Consider the following 13,257-nt stretch of genomic DNA (forward strand, 5'->3'; position numbering starts at 1 on the left):
TTCTCATTTGACTTCTAGTATTAAATTGCCGGCAATTGAATTCAGCTGCTTGAAATAGTGATTGAGAAAGTTTTAGGTCGCGCGAAACGCAAAAAGTCAAGGGCGTAAAATTTAATCGAACAGTCAAAAATGCACGTTTACAATAGTTGCCATGAACTTCGTTCAAGAGCAATTAATCAGGGTATAGATGTTTTAGAAAACATCTTTGAAATAAATTTTTGTTTAATGAACAAACTACAAAACAGAATCCAAAGAAATGTTCTAGCCCAGATTCAAAAACTTGCCAGAATCATGCAAGAATCTTGCAAGTTTTTGAATTCGTCAAATTTTGTTTGTGAATTTTTGGCAGCTAAAACTAACTGAAAACCAAAAGAAATGACTGCTATCAGAATTTTTGATCAACAGAAATGAACCTATTTGACTTTTTTCGTTAACGCCATTTTGAATATGAAATCTTGTAAGATTCGTTCAAGATTCTTACAAGATTTTGAATTCAAATACAACTTTCCGACGACAAATAACTAGACAAATATCTTATCTTCAACCAACAAAACTGTCTTTCTTAAGTTCAATAAACTTATTCTAATAAACGACACTTTCAACCTCTCTCTCATTTTTTATTCGAACGAATTTTTTATAGAGAAACAAATATTTTTGTTACTGATCCTATCGGTAATTGAGGATCTTTTTGTAGTTGTAAAGAATAATCTGGTCAATTTTATGTCTAATTCTCTTCCTTTATCTATCTTTATTGAGATTTAAGTCAACCTATCTGATCCCTTCAGTTGATAGCTGTTGGGGTTAATGTCTTTGAAGTTATTGCATTCGTAAAGTATTGGTGTTTTTGAAGTTTCATTTCTAGCTGTTTAGGTCTTTGTTTCTTTACTTTTGCGGCTAGCTCATGTGCGCTCCTTATGGAACTCAGTAATGCACCGGCTCTAGTCTTCAAAGAAGCCTAAAATGCTCTTGCGAAATCTAAGAAAAGTTTACTGCTGAAAGAATCTGCACCCTTTCTCTGTTGACCCCCTTTCCCCAGCATTTGAATAAGAAAGCTTGCAAGATTCCTGCAAGCTTTTTGATTCATCTTGCAAGTGAATCGAAAAACTTGCAAGAATCTTGCAAGCAACCTGGTACCCGTATGCATTCACTTGTAAGATTGCTTCCAAGTTGCTTGCAAGTTTTTCAATTTGAGTTTGATGTCATAGTAAAAATGTGACCATAACAAATATGGTTGAGAGCTCCATTAAACTACTCACATCTTTTTGAAATAATTACGAGTGCCACACTTTGTAACAAGATGATGCAATGGTCTTTAGCGTGGAGCGCGATGCAGAAGTTTCTGGCGTTTTACTACTTTAGACGCACATCCTAGTGGGCATAGACCAAAGACTTCCTGTTCAGTGAGTACAATAAAATGAGGGCTATATTTTCAGTGGATGCCCTAGTATAAGCTTGATGTCAATTGTAAGTTGTTTATAAGCAAATCTGCAAATTTTATAGAGTAATGCATTATTTTTTGCACAATTATTTGCAAACAGGTCAGAGGTTTTTATCCCTTATAGAGTTGGCCCTGTAGAGTGGTTTTTTTCTCAAACGTATATCTCACGCTGTGTATCTTACACATTTTTAAGTTGAATTATGCAATATCCAATAAACGGAAAAAGAAGATAATCTACATTGCTAATTTAAGCAGAGCTCGAATCGAGTGAATTTCTTGCCAAGCACTTTTGAAGGACGATTATCGCAGTGTTTCAGAGTTAGTATTCACAGTAATTAACAAGAATTGTAATTATGTTAAGAGGAATTATGGTCGTTGCATAGTGCGACTTTAGCGGATTTAATTTCAATACAATTAGCTTATAATTAGCTTTAATTGAGCGGCTCAAATGCGTAATATATCCACTAGTTGCATTGTATTTATTAGTTTTTCACTGATAAGAGTCAGCTTCCTTAAGTCTGTTATCACTTAGAAATCAACAAAAAAGTTCCAGTTGAATCCTTTAATTATTTCGCCTTTTTAATAAAAGAATATTCAGAGTTAGAACAAGAAGTTTTGCCAAAAATAAGAACGTTTCGAGTCAGGTATTGAACTGGCTACAGGTTGGTTCTCCGGTAATCGGCTGGATGTCAATTCCAAAGTTTTGTACCTCGAAATATACTGTTAGTAGTAAGAGAATCTGCCATATGCTTGTAGGGGGGGGGGGTTCGGACCCCCCCCCCTACACCCCTACAAGACTTTTTACCCCCAAAAAACTGATTTTCTCTTTGTGAAACAAAGTTTTTTGGCTAAGTTTCGCCAGCCTGTGAGAAGTTCTTGGGTTAAGCAGTCTGGAGAAACTTATCCAAAAAAATTTGTTTCACAAAGAGAAAATCTGTTTTTCGGTGGTAAAAAGTCTGGTAGGGTGTGGGGTCCGAACCCCCGCCCCAACAAGCAAATGGCAGATTTCCGCTGTGGCAATGTTTGCTGTATATAGAATAAGGTGTTACCTAAGTCCTAAACTATCACCAAATGTTTTTGGTGAAAACATAAAACATAAAAAATCCAATATATGACACCAGAGGCCAAAAAATTTCAAAAATTTGAAAACACACAAAATTTTCGAAACACACAAAATTTTCAAATTTTTGAGGAAAAATTTTCAAAATTTTTTAGAGTCCTAAAATTGTATGAAATGGGTTTTGCGCTATAAAAGAGCACTAAAAATGATTTTTTGTTGATTTCACTTTTTTCACCTATGCAGTATAGGGGTTGAAACACACAAAATTTCAAATTTTTGAGAAAAAAAATCCAAAATTTTTTATAGTCCTAAAATGGTTTGAAATGGATTTTGCGCTATGAAAGAGCACTAAAAAGTGATTTTTGTGGACCTTTTATTGTTCAACCACGTAAGACCGGAACTACTCAGTTTCTGGAATGGTCTGAAATAAGTCAAAGAGCAGTCAGAAGCAGTTTTTAATGACAATACTACTGCAAATGTGCAGCATGATGTGGAAAGCATGTCTTTATTTTTTTGTATGCATTTGTAACTATCTATATTTCTATCTAAACAAGTAGGTAGGTTTGCATGAATGAGTTCAAAAATGTAATTTTTATGTCTTAATGAATAATTGAAAGAAATGGAAGAATGAAAATTTTACGTATAAAATTATGCGTACTCATATATATATAATAATGAAAGTATAAATGGAAGTTTATATTTGTTTTTAAGTAAAAATAATTGTGCTTAAGTTTAATAATATATTTGTATGAGTATAAGCTGGAATGTATGTTTTCGTGTAGATATTGTAATTGTTTGTATATGTCAAGACGTTTATGGTTTTATGTGTGTATGTTTTTCTTTATGTATGTGGTGGAATGTATATGTGGTGGAATGTATATGGTCATATGTATATATGTCTGAATGTGTTTGTATTTATGTATTTATATGCATGCAAGTCTGACGAGAGAGGAAGAGTGAAGTCCCTGGAGGAGGGCAAATTAATTGCTAAGAAGAATGTTGTTATTCGTTTCTACGATCCAATAGTTTTATATCTTACAAACAGATTTTGACCTTCCGCGTAGTCAAAATTCACGCTTTTGTTCTTTAAACATTGGCAAACAAAATGGTACCACCGAAGACGAAAACAATTTTTTGATGTTCTGAGCATGCTCTTTTGAAAATTGTTGAATTTTCTACACCTATCTAGCTACTATATTAAAAACTATGAAGATTCTTATTAACTATGAAGAAAAAATTATGCTTTTGTCTTTTAATCCTTGGCAAGAAAATGAAAAAAAAAGTTGAAACACAGTAGACAAAAACAATTTTTTGATGTTCTGAGTATGCTTTTTTGAAAACAGAGATTTCTCCACACTTTTTCGGCTACCCTTTTAGGATTGAGCAAGATTGTTTTCAGGAAAAATATATTTGAGATAAATTGTTGAGAGATAAACAATAAATTGAGCTAAGTAAAAAGAAAAAATTCTGTAAAAAAAACCGAAAAAGTTGGTGGAAAAACTATGATATGCAGGAGCAGGTGAATGCACAGATATGCACAGACAAAAAGTGTAACGATGTACAAGAAGAGTAGTTTGCACTGGAACTGTAAAAAGCGCTAAAATTTTCAAAAGTTAATAAGTCATTTCATCAATTAAGCAAGACCAAACACAAACTATGGATCCGTGGTTGGTTGATAGAAACAGCTTCAGAACTGTATATGTTTTGTCTGTCTATTGGTAAAAGCAATAATTGATATTGCAAACTGAGACTGAAAAATTAAACAACGGCGAAACGCATCTTCAGTAAATGCTTCCGATAAATTCAACTATTGAACACTGCAAGTAAGGTACCAGAGAAACTCAAGCAACCAGAAATAAAAAACGTTCATAATAGTGTCTTCTTGGATCAAATTTACTGCGTTCAGTAACCCTGTGTTAAAACTTTGGATTACTTACTGTTCTGTCAACGTTTTAAAATGAGATTTCCGTAACGATATTTCATAGAGCATCGGAAAGAAGTAAATCCAAAGGAATCCAAAATTAAAAGGAGCAGAGTCTTTATAACATATAATTGGGTTAAGCAGTCTGGCGAACATATTGGAATTTAACACAACACTACTGCTACCTACTACTGCTACTGCCTACTACTTTAAAAAATCCATGTTATTTTTTAAAGTAGTAGGCATTTTAAATCCTTTAAAATTAACATTAACAAAATCCATGGTATGATATATCAGGTTGATATTTAATTAAATAAATCAATGTAACGTTTTACTGTTTAGTGAGCCAGTCTAATTTTTAGAACTTCAAATAAGTTTTATTGCTATGTTCTTTTTTTGAAGAGCAAATTTTGAATACTGTTTTCTCTTATGAGGGATCAGTCATGAACTTAAGTCTTTTGTTCAAATGCTGTTTTTTTGTTCATTCAATGTATGACGTCTGATTCCATTTGCAATTAATTGATAGATATGAAACAAAAACTTTTTTTAAAATTTCTTTTATGAAGGATTGTATAGCGTAAACATTTACTGGTTCACAATATCATTTTTAAAAAAACATGCTTGCTTCCAAAAAGCCATAGTGTGTACCTCATTGGAAAAAAAAACAATTTACAACGTACATACATTATCCAAAAAACTGAGGTTTTACTCTATATAGTTGTTTTCGTATGTTTATTCAGAGCCACCTGTTGTTTCAGTTATCATGTATTACACAATTTTTTCTGAACCCTTACGTTTCAAAAATTTGTAGAGACTGAAAACTGATGGGATAGCTTGTCAGAAGGACATGTGTTAGTTGAGTTTCATATTAACCTTAGCTTCGGCTCAGGATGTGTTCACAGCTAAGACTGTAATTGTGAACTTGCTAGTAATCAAAAGTTTAGCGCTACATGATTTTGCAATTTTTGTTATATTAACTTCCTCCTTTTTTATTGAATTTCATTTGGTAATTGTTTATCTGAAGAAAATTAAAGATAAATCAACCTCATGAAAAGTTTCTCAGCAAAATTAAGTGAAACAGTCATGGTGAAATTGAGAGCTCAAACAAAAACCTTAAATTTAGGTGTTTAGGTGAACAAATTTTGTTTGTTTTCAACGTCTGCTTACACTCAAGGGGCACCAATTGGTTCCAGAGAAGTACTTTTCGCGGAATTTGAAACAAAATTCTTCTTCTTTATTAGTGTTCAAAAATCAAAAAACCGGATACCGTATTGCTTTGGATAAGCAAGTATAATAAAATTGTGAAACATGGCCAATCACTTTACCTAAATGTTGAACCATTGAGTTCGAATTCGAGTTTGTGATCTAAAAATAGTATTCATGGATAATTGACTTTTTAAAAAAAAAACTTCTTTTTTAGTATTCAAAACTCAACAATCGGAGGCGGTATGGATTTCGATAAGCAAGTGTAATAAAATGGTGATGCTTGGTCAATCGCTCTACATAAAAATGGAAGTTTTGAGTTTGTGTCTGCATTTGTGATTTAAAAACACTATTCAAGGACAAGTGACTTTGAAAAAAAAACTACTTTTAGCACTAAAAAACAATAATCGGTGATCGTGTAACTTGGAATTACCAAATATAATGAAATGTGATAACTTGGCATATCGCTCTATTTAAAAGTCAAAGTTTGAGTTTGAGTTTGAGTTTGTGATCTAAAAATAGTATTCAAGGTATAATTACGTCATAATATTTGAGTTGTGCTATAAAGTTGCGACCGCAAAACAATTGAAACACGTTCTCACAATCTATTTAAACTACAGCTATATATGTGTAAAAAAAGCGAAAGAGACCTTTTGGTTTTACTAAGCTTTCTGATATAGTTAACTATATTTTATAGACTATATTCACATGGTCTATTATGTAATCTTTACTGCACGAGTTCTACAAGCATTCCTGAAGACTACAATTTTTTCATTTTTCTGTAGAAAAGAACAGAAAAAACGCATGATTTTCCGAAATCAGCAGTTTTGACTTATCTTACCAGTAATTCTTGAGAAGAGCGGTCAGTGCAACTTCTTAAATGACTGATTTTCTCTGAAGAATGTTCGGCTAACGAACTTTAAATATTGCAAAATAACTAAAATGGAGATATTTTAAGTCATGACCATACTAGGTAACAGTTAACACAAATAACTATGATTTTTTTGCTACCATAAAAACCGTCAACACAGAGAGTAGAAATCAGATTAGGCGCTTTGATTCCATCGTCAAACAAGTAAGTTTCTACATTCTTTTGGTCAATTCGGAAAAGGTTCCAGTGTTAAAACCCTGCTATCCATAGTACAATGAGTTCAAAGTTTAAAGTATTCAAAGTTTTTGGAAATTAGTGTTTCACTTTTCTATGTGATAATAAGTATTCTTGGCTGTGTGTACCTCGTTTTGATGGTATTTTTCCGGAAGGATGTTTAGGTTTTCAAACGTTTGTTTGTTATGGATCCTATGAAGAGTCGATTTGAGTTAAAGAAAAAAACAACTGTCAAAAAACAGATCCTGATTATAGAGGCAATTAGGCTAATTTGATTTCCAGGTTTTTTAATGCAGTATTTTAGTTTTCTCTGAGCTTAAACAATGTGACAAATATGTAAAACTGTCTCTTAGAAAAAATTTCCAGGTGGAATTTCACTACACCACTTTAAATGCCACTATTGTCAATAAAAACCATTGTAAATTAACATGATTTCTATCTTCATAAAGGTTTGTATCCTCTGTAACAATAAATGGTAGAATCATTATGTACAGGAAAAAGTGTTTTTCAAGATTAATCATATAGCAAAACCATAATCTTCAGTAAAGCTTTTTTGATCCGCAATTTACGCTATGAATCACTAGTCTCACAGGTAGTATGAAAACGTTTTTTTCGTGGCGCTCAAAAAGAAAACCCCTAACGGAACTGCAAAATTAACAAAGGTAAGGAAAAAAAACGTTTTCCACGTTAAATTTGTTTTTATTTGAATAAAACAATGCTTTTTTAAAATAAAACAATGCCTAGCTGACATAAAAAAGATTTAAATTATGCGAAACAAAGTTTTATAAGACTTCCCTGTCAAACAAATGTTTATGAAATAGCTGATTTTTCATTACTACTTTAATAAATTTGTACTTTTAGAACTTCAATGGTTTGCCTGGAGTACACTCATAAGTGAACGGACAAGTAATCACTTCTTGCATTTATTGGAAATTTCGTTGGGATACGTTAAATGCTTACTATTCTTGATACTATAGCTTTATGGATTAACGAAGTTTTGCGTCTGCGTTAATGAATACTTAGGTTTGAAAATTTTATGATTTACTTAAATAGCATACTGAAATACTTCATATTGACACATAGCTTTAAAAGCTACTGGGTGAATTCTGTGAAAACCAAATGTTCCATGACAAACACAAGTTGTTACACATGTAACCAGAAAACACTAGTGCATACTTACGTCTATGGTTCAGATTGAGCCTTTGAGCAAAATATGATTGTTATCTACTTACAGAAAACGTGAGCAGAGGGTTTCTTATCGTTCCTCAAAATAAACCACGTCATAACTAAGCAAAATCAATACTATTGTACAAATAACTTGGCATTAAACGTATAACTTAGAACCAGTTATTATATAACCTAGAAGCAATTGTAACCATGAAAGTCAAACAATAAGGCCAATAGGTTAATTTAAAAGAATTTGATTTGTCCTGTTTATTCAATTTCTTTATTTGAGTTAAAGTTATACTGGAGCACACTGTGGGTCGAAATGTATTCCGTAATAAACAATTGCAAGCCTATGTACTCACTCTCCTTTTTATCTCAACGTTATCTCTCAGTAGAGTACATGTATTTACGCCTTCTTGATCACAGACTAGAGAATACTTAAGCATACTAATAAAAGTGCTTTTAGCCGAAAATATTATGCAAGAAATTTGCAGAGCAGACTGAACTTCTCACAATACAGATATTTTTATTCATAAAAAATCAAGTGGTCAGGGTGGATTTTTGTTTCAACCAGTGATTTGTAAGAGAGCCGAAGTGAAAAGAGCCGAATTAAAAGAGAGCCGACATTTTATTTTAATTTATTAGTTGATAAGTTAATATAAATTATGTGGCCAATTAAATTGGCTTCTCAAATGAGACTAAAATTTTCCCCAATCATAACCGAGTATTTGAGAACAGAGAAATTAGTATCTCCTAGTATAGACACTGAAAACGAATTAAAATATAATTATCTTGAAACCATCGTGGACTATGGCCATGCCTCAGCGGCTCTTGGGACTTGATATGAAACTATCATAACCGAACTTGAGAACAATTAACCCACTCAGGTACTTTGCTTAGTAATCAACTAACAATTTAGGGTAATCAACAGCAAATTCTTGATTTCGGCTCTACTTAAATCAAAACGAGTTGCGGCGTTATCTAACGTCATTTCTTTATAACGTCGACTCTCTTGCGCGTATCCGTTTCAACATTTTCAGAACAATAATTTACGGTTTGGGGTTCCTCTGGGGAACAAATTTCTGACTTTCTACTACTTTGAACAGGCCGAACACTGTTTCCTGTTTCTCTGACGTGGCTAATGTTGAATCAACAAACTGCAGTTTAAAGGAGTGGTTTTGCAACTACTAAATTTTGGATAATAAGCATACACAATGAAGTTTAATAATGCAGAGCAATTCAAGTAACAGGTTATAAATGTAAACAATTCAATACTGAAAACCAACGTCTAGTTCAAAAGCTTTATTCACCAAGAATTTTTTAGTTCTAAATGTTAATGTCACATGAACACCTCACATTTTCATCGACTCTCATTCTTTTTGGAAAATTTCCACTGTGAAGTACACATCCTCGAACTACACGAAAATGTCGCCTCTTCTGTAGAACATTGTTAGACGACGGCTCAGTGCTAATTTTCTGGAAGTTTTCTTCATTTTTTCAGTTTTCTTCAAGAAGAATAGGGAACCGTTCTAAGATGGAAGATATCACAGTCATTCTATTATCATCGAATGTGAATGATGCAGTATGATCAATTTTATCATGAATAGTGGTTAGCTTGTTTTCATTTCTGCATGATTCGAGCTTTTTCCACAGATTTTCCAAATCTTCTAAAGCAGCGAAGTATTCTTCTTGGCTCCTGAAGAGGGGCATACTTTCGAAATCGTAAATGCGCAAAATCCTTTTGGTGTCCATGGGAAGTGATCCTATGTCAGAAGTCAAAGGATTGGGTATATGCTGATAAGTTACTTCAGTTTCCGAGGGGGTTGAGTTGTTGATAAAGTCTTCTTCTTCGGTTATATTAGGTAATGTAGTAACAAAGTCAACACATTTTTTGGGTATGAGGCAATGATCGAAGGTAGTCCAGCTTGAAATTGAATTGTCCTTCCTTTGTTGTATAAAGGCAATATTGTTTTCATATCGAGTTTGATAGACAATTGTGCGCTGAAATGAGCCTTCAAATTGCGTTAGGATATGATACATTATAAGTTATAAACCGGCAGTTGAGTTTGGGTTTTGGCATACACTAACTGAATGGAATACGAGTCAAAAATGAAAACGCTAAAAAGTTGTTTTGAGAAGCAAGTCATTGAGTTAAAAGTAAACTCAAACTTTTGGCTGAGATTTTAGCATTCGTTCTATTAGCCTAATTAGCCAAATAGTAATAGTTTCCAATGAATACCTATAACATTTCGAGGAGGCCACAGTTGGTATACTTGTTAGACTAATTCTTATTCGTTTTCATTTGTTAAATAGATTGAAGTTTCTCCTAAGTACCTCGGATATTGACATTTTAAGGTTTTGATCTGATTGCTTGGCATAAAGCAGAAGAATTGCACTGTGCGTGTGAGAAGTTCAGTCTGCTCTGCAAATTTCTGGCACAATATTTTCGGCTAAAAGCAATTTTATTAGTTTGCTTAAGTATTCTCTAGTCTGTGATCAAGAAGGCGTATACACATGTACTCTACTGAGAGGTAACGTTGAGATAAAAAGGAGAGTGAGTACATAGGCTTATAATTGTTTATTACGGAATACATTTCGACCCACAGTGTGCTCCAGTATAACTTTATCTTAAATAAAGCAATTGAAAAAACAGGACAAATCAAATTCTTTTACATTCATCTATTGGCCTTATTGTTTGACTTTCATGGTTACAATTACTTCTAGGTTATATAGTAACTGGTTCTAAGTTGTACGTTTAATGCCAAGTTATTTGTACAATAGTATTGATTTTGCTTAGTTATGACGTGTTTTATTTTGAGGAACGACAAGAAACCCTCTGCTCACGTTTTCTGTAAGTAGATAACAAACATGTTTTGCTCAAAGGCTCAATCTGAACCATAGACGTAAGTATGCACTAGTGTTTTCTGGTTACATGTGCAACAACTTGTGTTTGTCATGGAACATTTGGTTTTCACAGAATTCACCCAGTAGCTTTTAAAGCTATTTGTCAATATGAAGTATTTCAGTGTTATTTAAGTAAATCATAAAATTTTCAAACCTAAGTATTCATTAACGCAGACGCAAAACTTCGTTAATCCATAAAGCTATAGTATCAAGAATAGTAAGCATTTAACGTATCCGAATGAAATTTCCAATAAATGCAAGAAGTGAATACTTGTCCGTTCACTTATGAGTGTCCTCCAGGCAAAACATTGAGGTTCTAAAAGTACAAATTTATTAAAGTAGTAGTGAAAAATCAGCTATTTCAAAAACATTTGTTTGAGAGGGAAGTCTTATAAAACTTTGTTTCGCATAATCTAAATCTTTTTTATGTCAGCTAGGCATTATTTTATTTCAAGTCTTTCAAATAAAAAACAAATTTAAAGTGGAAAGCGTTTCTTTTCTTACCTTTGTTAATTTTGCAGTTCCGTTAGGGGTTTTCTTTTTGAGCGCCACGAAAAAAATGTTTTCATACTACCTGTGAGACTAGTGATTCATAGCGTAAATTGCGGATCAAAAAAGCTTTATTGAAGATTAAGGTTTTGCTATATGATTAATCTTGAAAAATACACTTTTTCTTGTACATAATGATTCTACCATTTTTTGTTACAGAGGATACAAACCTTTATAAAGATAGAAATCATGTTAATTTACAATGCTTTTTATTGACAATAGTGGCATTTAAAGTGGTGTAGTGAAATTCCACCTGGACAGAGACAGTTTTACATATTTCTCACATTGTTTTAGCTCAGAGAAAACTAAAATACTGCATTAAAAAACCTGGAAATCAAATTAGCCTAATTGCCTCTATAATCAGGATTTGTTTTTTGACAGTTGTTTTTTTTCTTTAACTCAAATCGACTCTTCATAGGATCCATAACAAACAAACGTTTGAAAATCTAAAACTCCTTTTGGAAAGATACCATCAAAACGAGGTACACAAAGCCAAGAAAACTTATTATCACATAGAAAAGTAAAACACTAATTTCCAAAAATTTTGAATACTTTAAACTTTGAACTTATTGTACTATGGATAGCAGGGTTTTAACACTGGAACCTTTTCCGAATTGACCAAAAGAATGTAGAAACTTACTTGTTTGACGATGGAATCAAAGCGCCTAATCTGATTTCTACTCTCTGTGTTGACTGTTTTTATGGTAGCAAAAAAATCATAGTTAGTTGTGTTAACTGTTACCTAATATGGTCATGACTTAAAATATCTCCATTTTTTTTATTTTGCAATATTTAAAGTTCACTAGCTGAACATTCTTCAGAGAAAGTTAATCATTTAAGAAGTTGCACTGACCGCTCTTCTCAAGAATTACTGGTAAGATATGTCAAAACTGCTGATTTCGAAAAATCATGCGTTTTTTCTGTTCTTTTCTATAGAAAAATGCAAAATTATAGTCTTCAGGAATGCTTGTAGAACTCGTGCAGTAAAGATTACACAATAGACCATGTGAATATATTCTATATAATATAGTTAACTATATCAGAAGGCTTAGTAAAACCAAAAGGTCTCTTTTGCTTTTTTGACACATATATAGCTGTAGTTTAAATAGATTGTGAGAACGTGTCTCAATTGTTTTGCGGTCGCAACTTTAAAACACAACTCAACTATTATGACGTAATTATACCTTGAATACTATTTTTAGATCACAAACTCAAACTCAAACTCAAACTTTGACTTTTAAATAGAGCGATAGGCCAAGTAATCACATTTCATTATATTTGGTAATTCCAAGTTACACGATCACCGATTATTGTTTTTTAGTGCTAAAAGTAGTCTTTTTTCAAAGTCAATTAACCTGGAATAGTCTTTTTAAATCACAAATTCAGACACAAACTCAAAACTTCCATTTTTATGTAGAGCGATTGACCAAGCATCACCATTTTATTACACTTATCGAAATCCATACCGCCTCCGATTTTTTGAATACTAAAAAGAAGTATTTTTTTTAAAAAGTCAATTATCCATGAATATTATTTTTAGATCACAAACTCTAATTCGAACTCAATGGTTCCAAATTTAGGTAAAGTGATTGGCCATGTTTCATAATTTTATTATACTTGCTTATCCAAAGCCATACCGTCTCCGGTTTTTTGAGTTTTGAACACTAATAAAGAAGAATTTTGTTTCAAATTCCGCGAAAAGTACTTCTCTGGAACCAATTGTTGCCCCTTGAGTGTAAGCAGACGTTGAAAACAAACGAAATTTGTTCACCTAAACACCTAATTTTAAGGTTTTTGTTTGAGCTCTCAATTTCAACATGACTGTTTCACTTAATTTTGCTGAGAAACTTTTCATGAGGTTGATTTATCTTTAATTTTCCTCAGATAAACAATGACCAAATGAAATTCAA

At 32.5% G+C, this 13,257-nt stretch overlaps 1 protein-coding gene across 1 annotated transcript in view; it reads right to left on the reverse strand.

Annotated features, from left to right (window-relative positions):
* The window catches only part of LOC142338395 (uncharacterized), a 239,615-nt gene that overhangs the window by 60,773 nt on the left and 165,585 nt on the right, over positions 1 to 13,257 (reverse strand). The gene's annotated exons all lie outside the window — the stretch shown is intronic.

This window comes from Convolutriloba macropyga, chromosome 4, assembly GCF_964194025.1.
Source record: "Convolutriloba macropyga chromosome 4, txConMacr16.3, whole genome shotgun sequence".
NCBI lineage: Eukaryota > Metazoa > Xenacoelomorpha > Acoela > Convolutidae > Convolutriloba > Convolutriloba macropyga.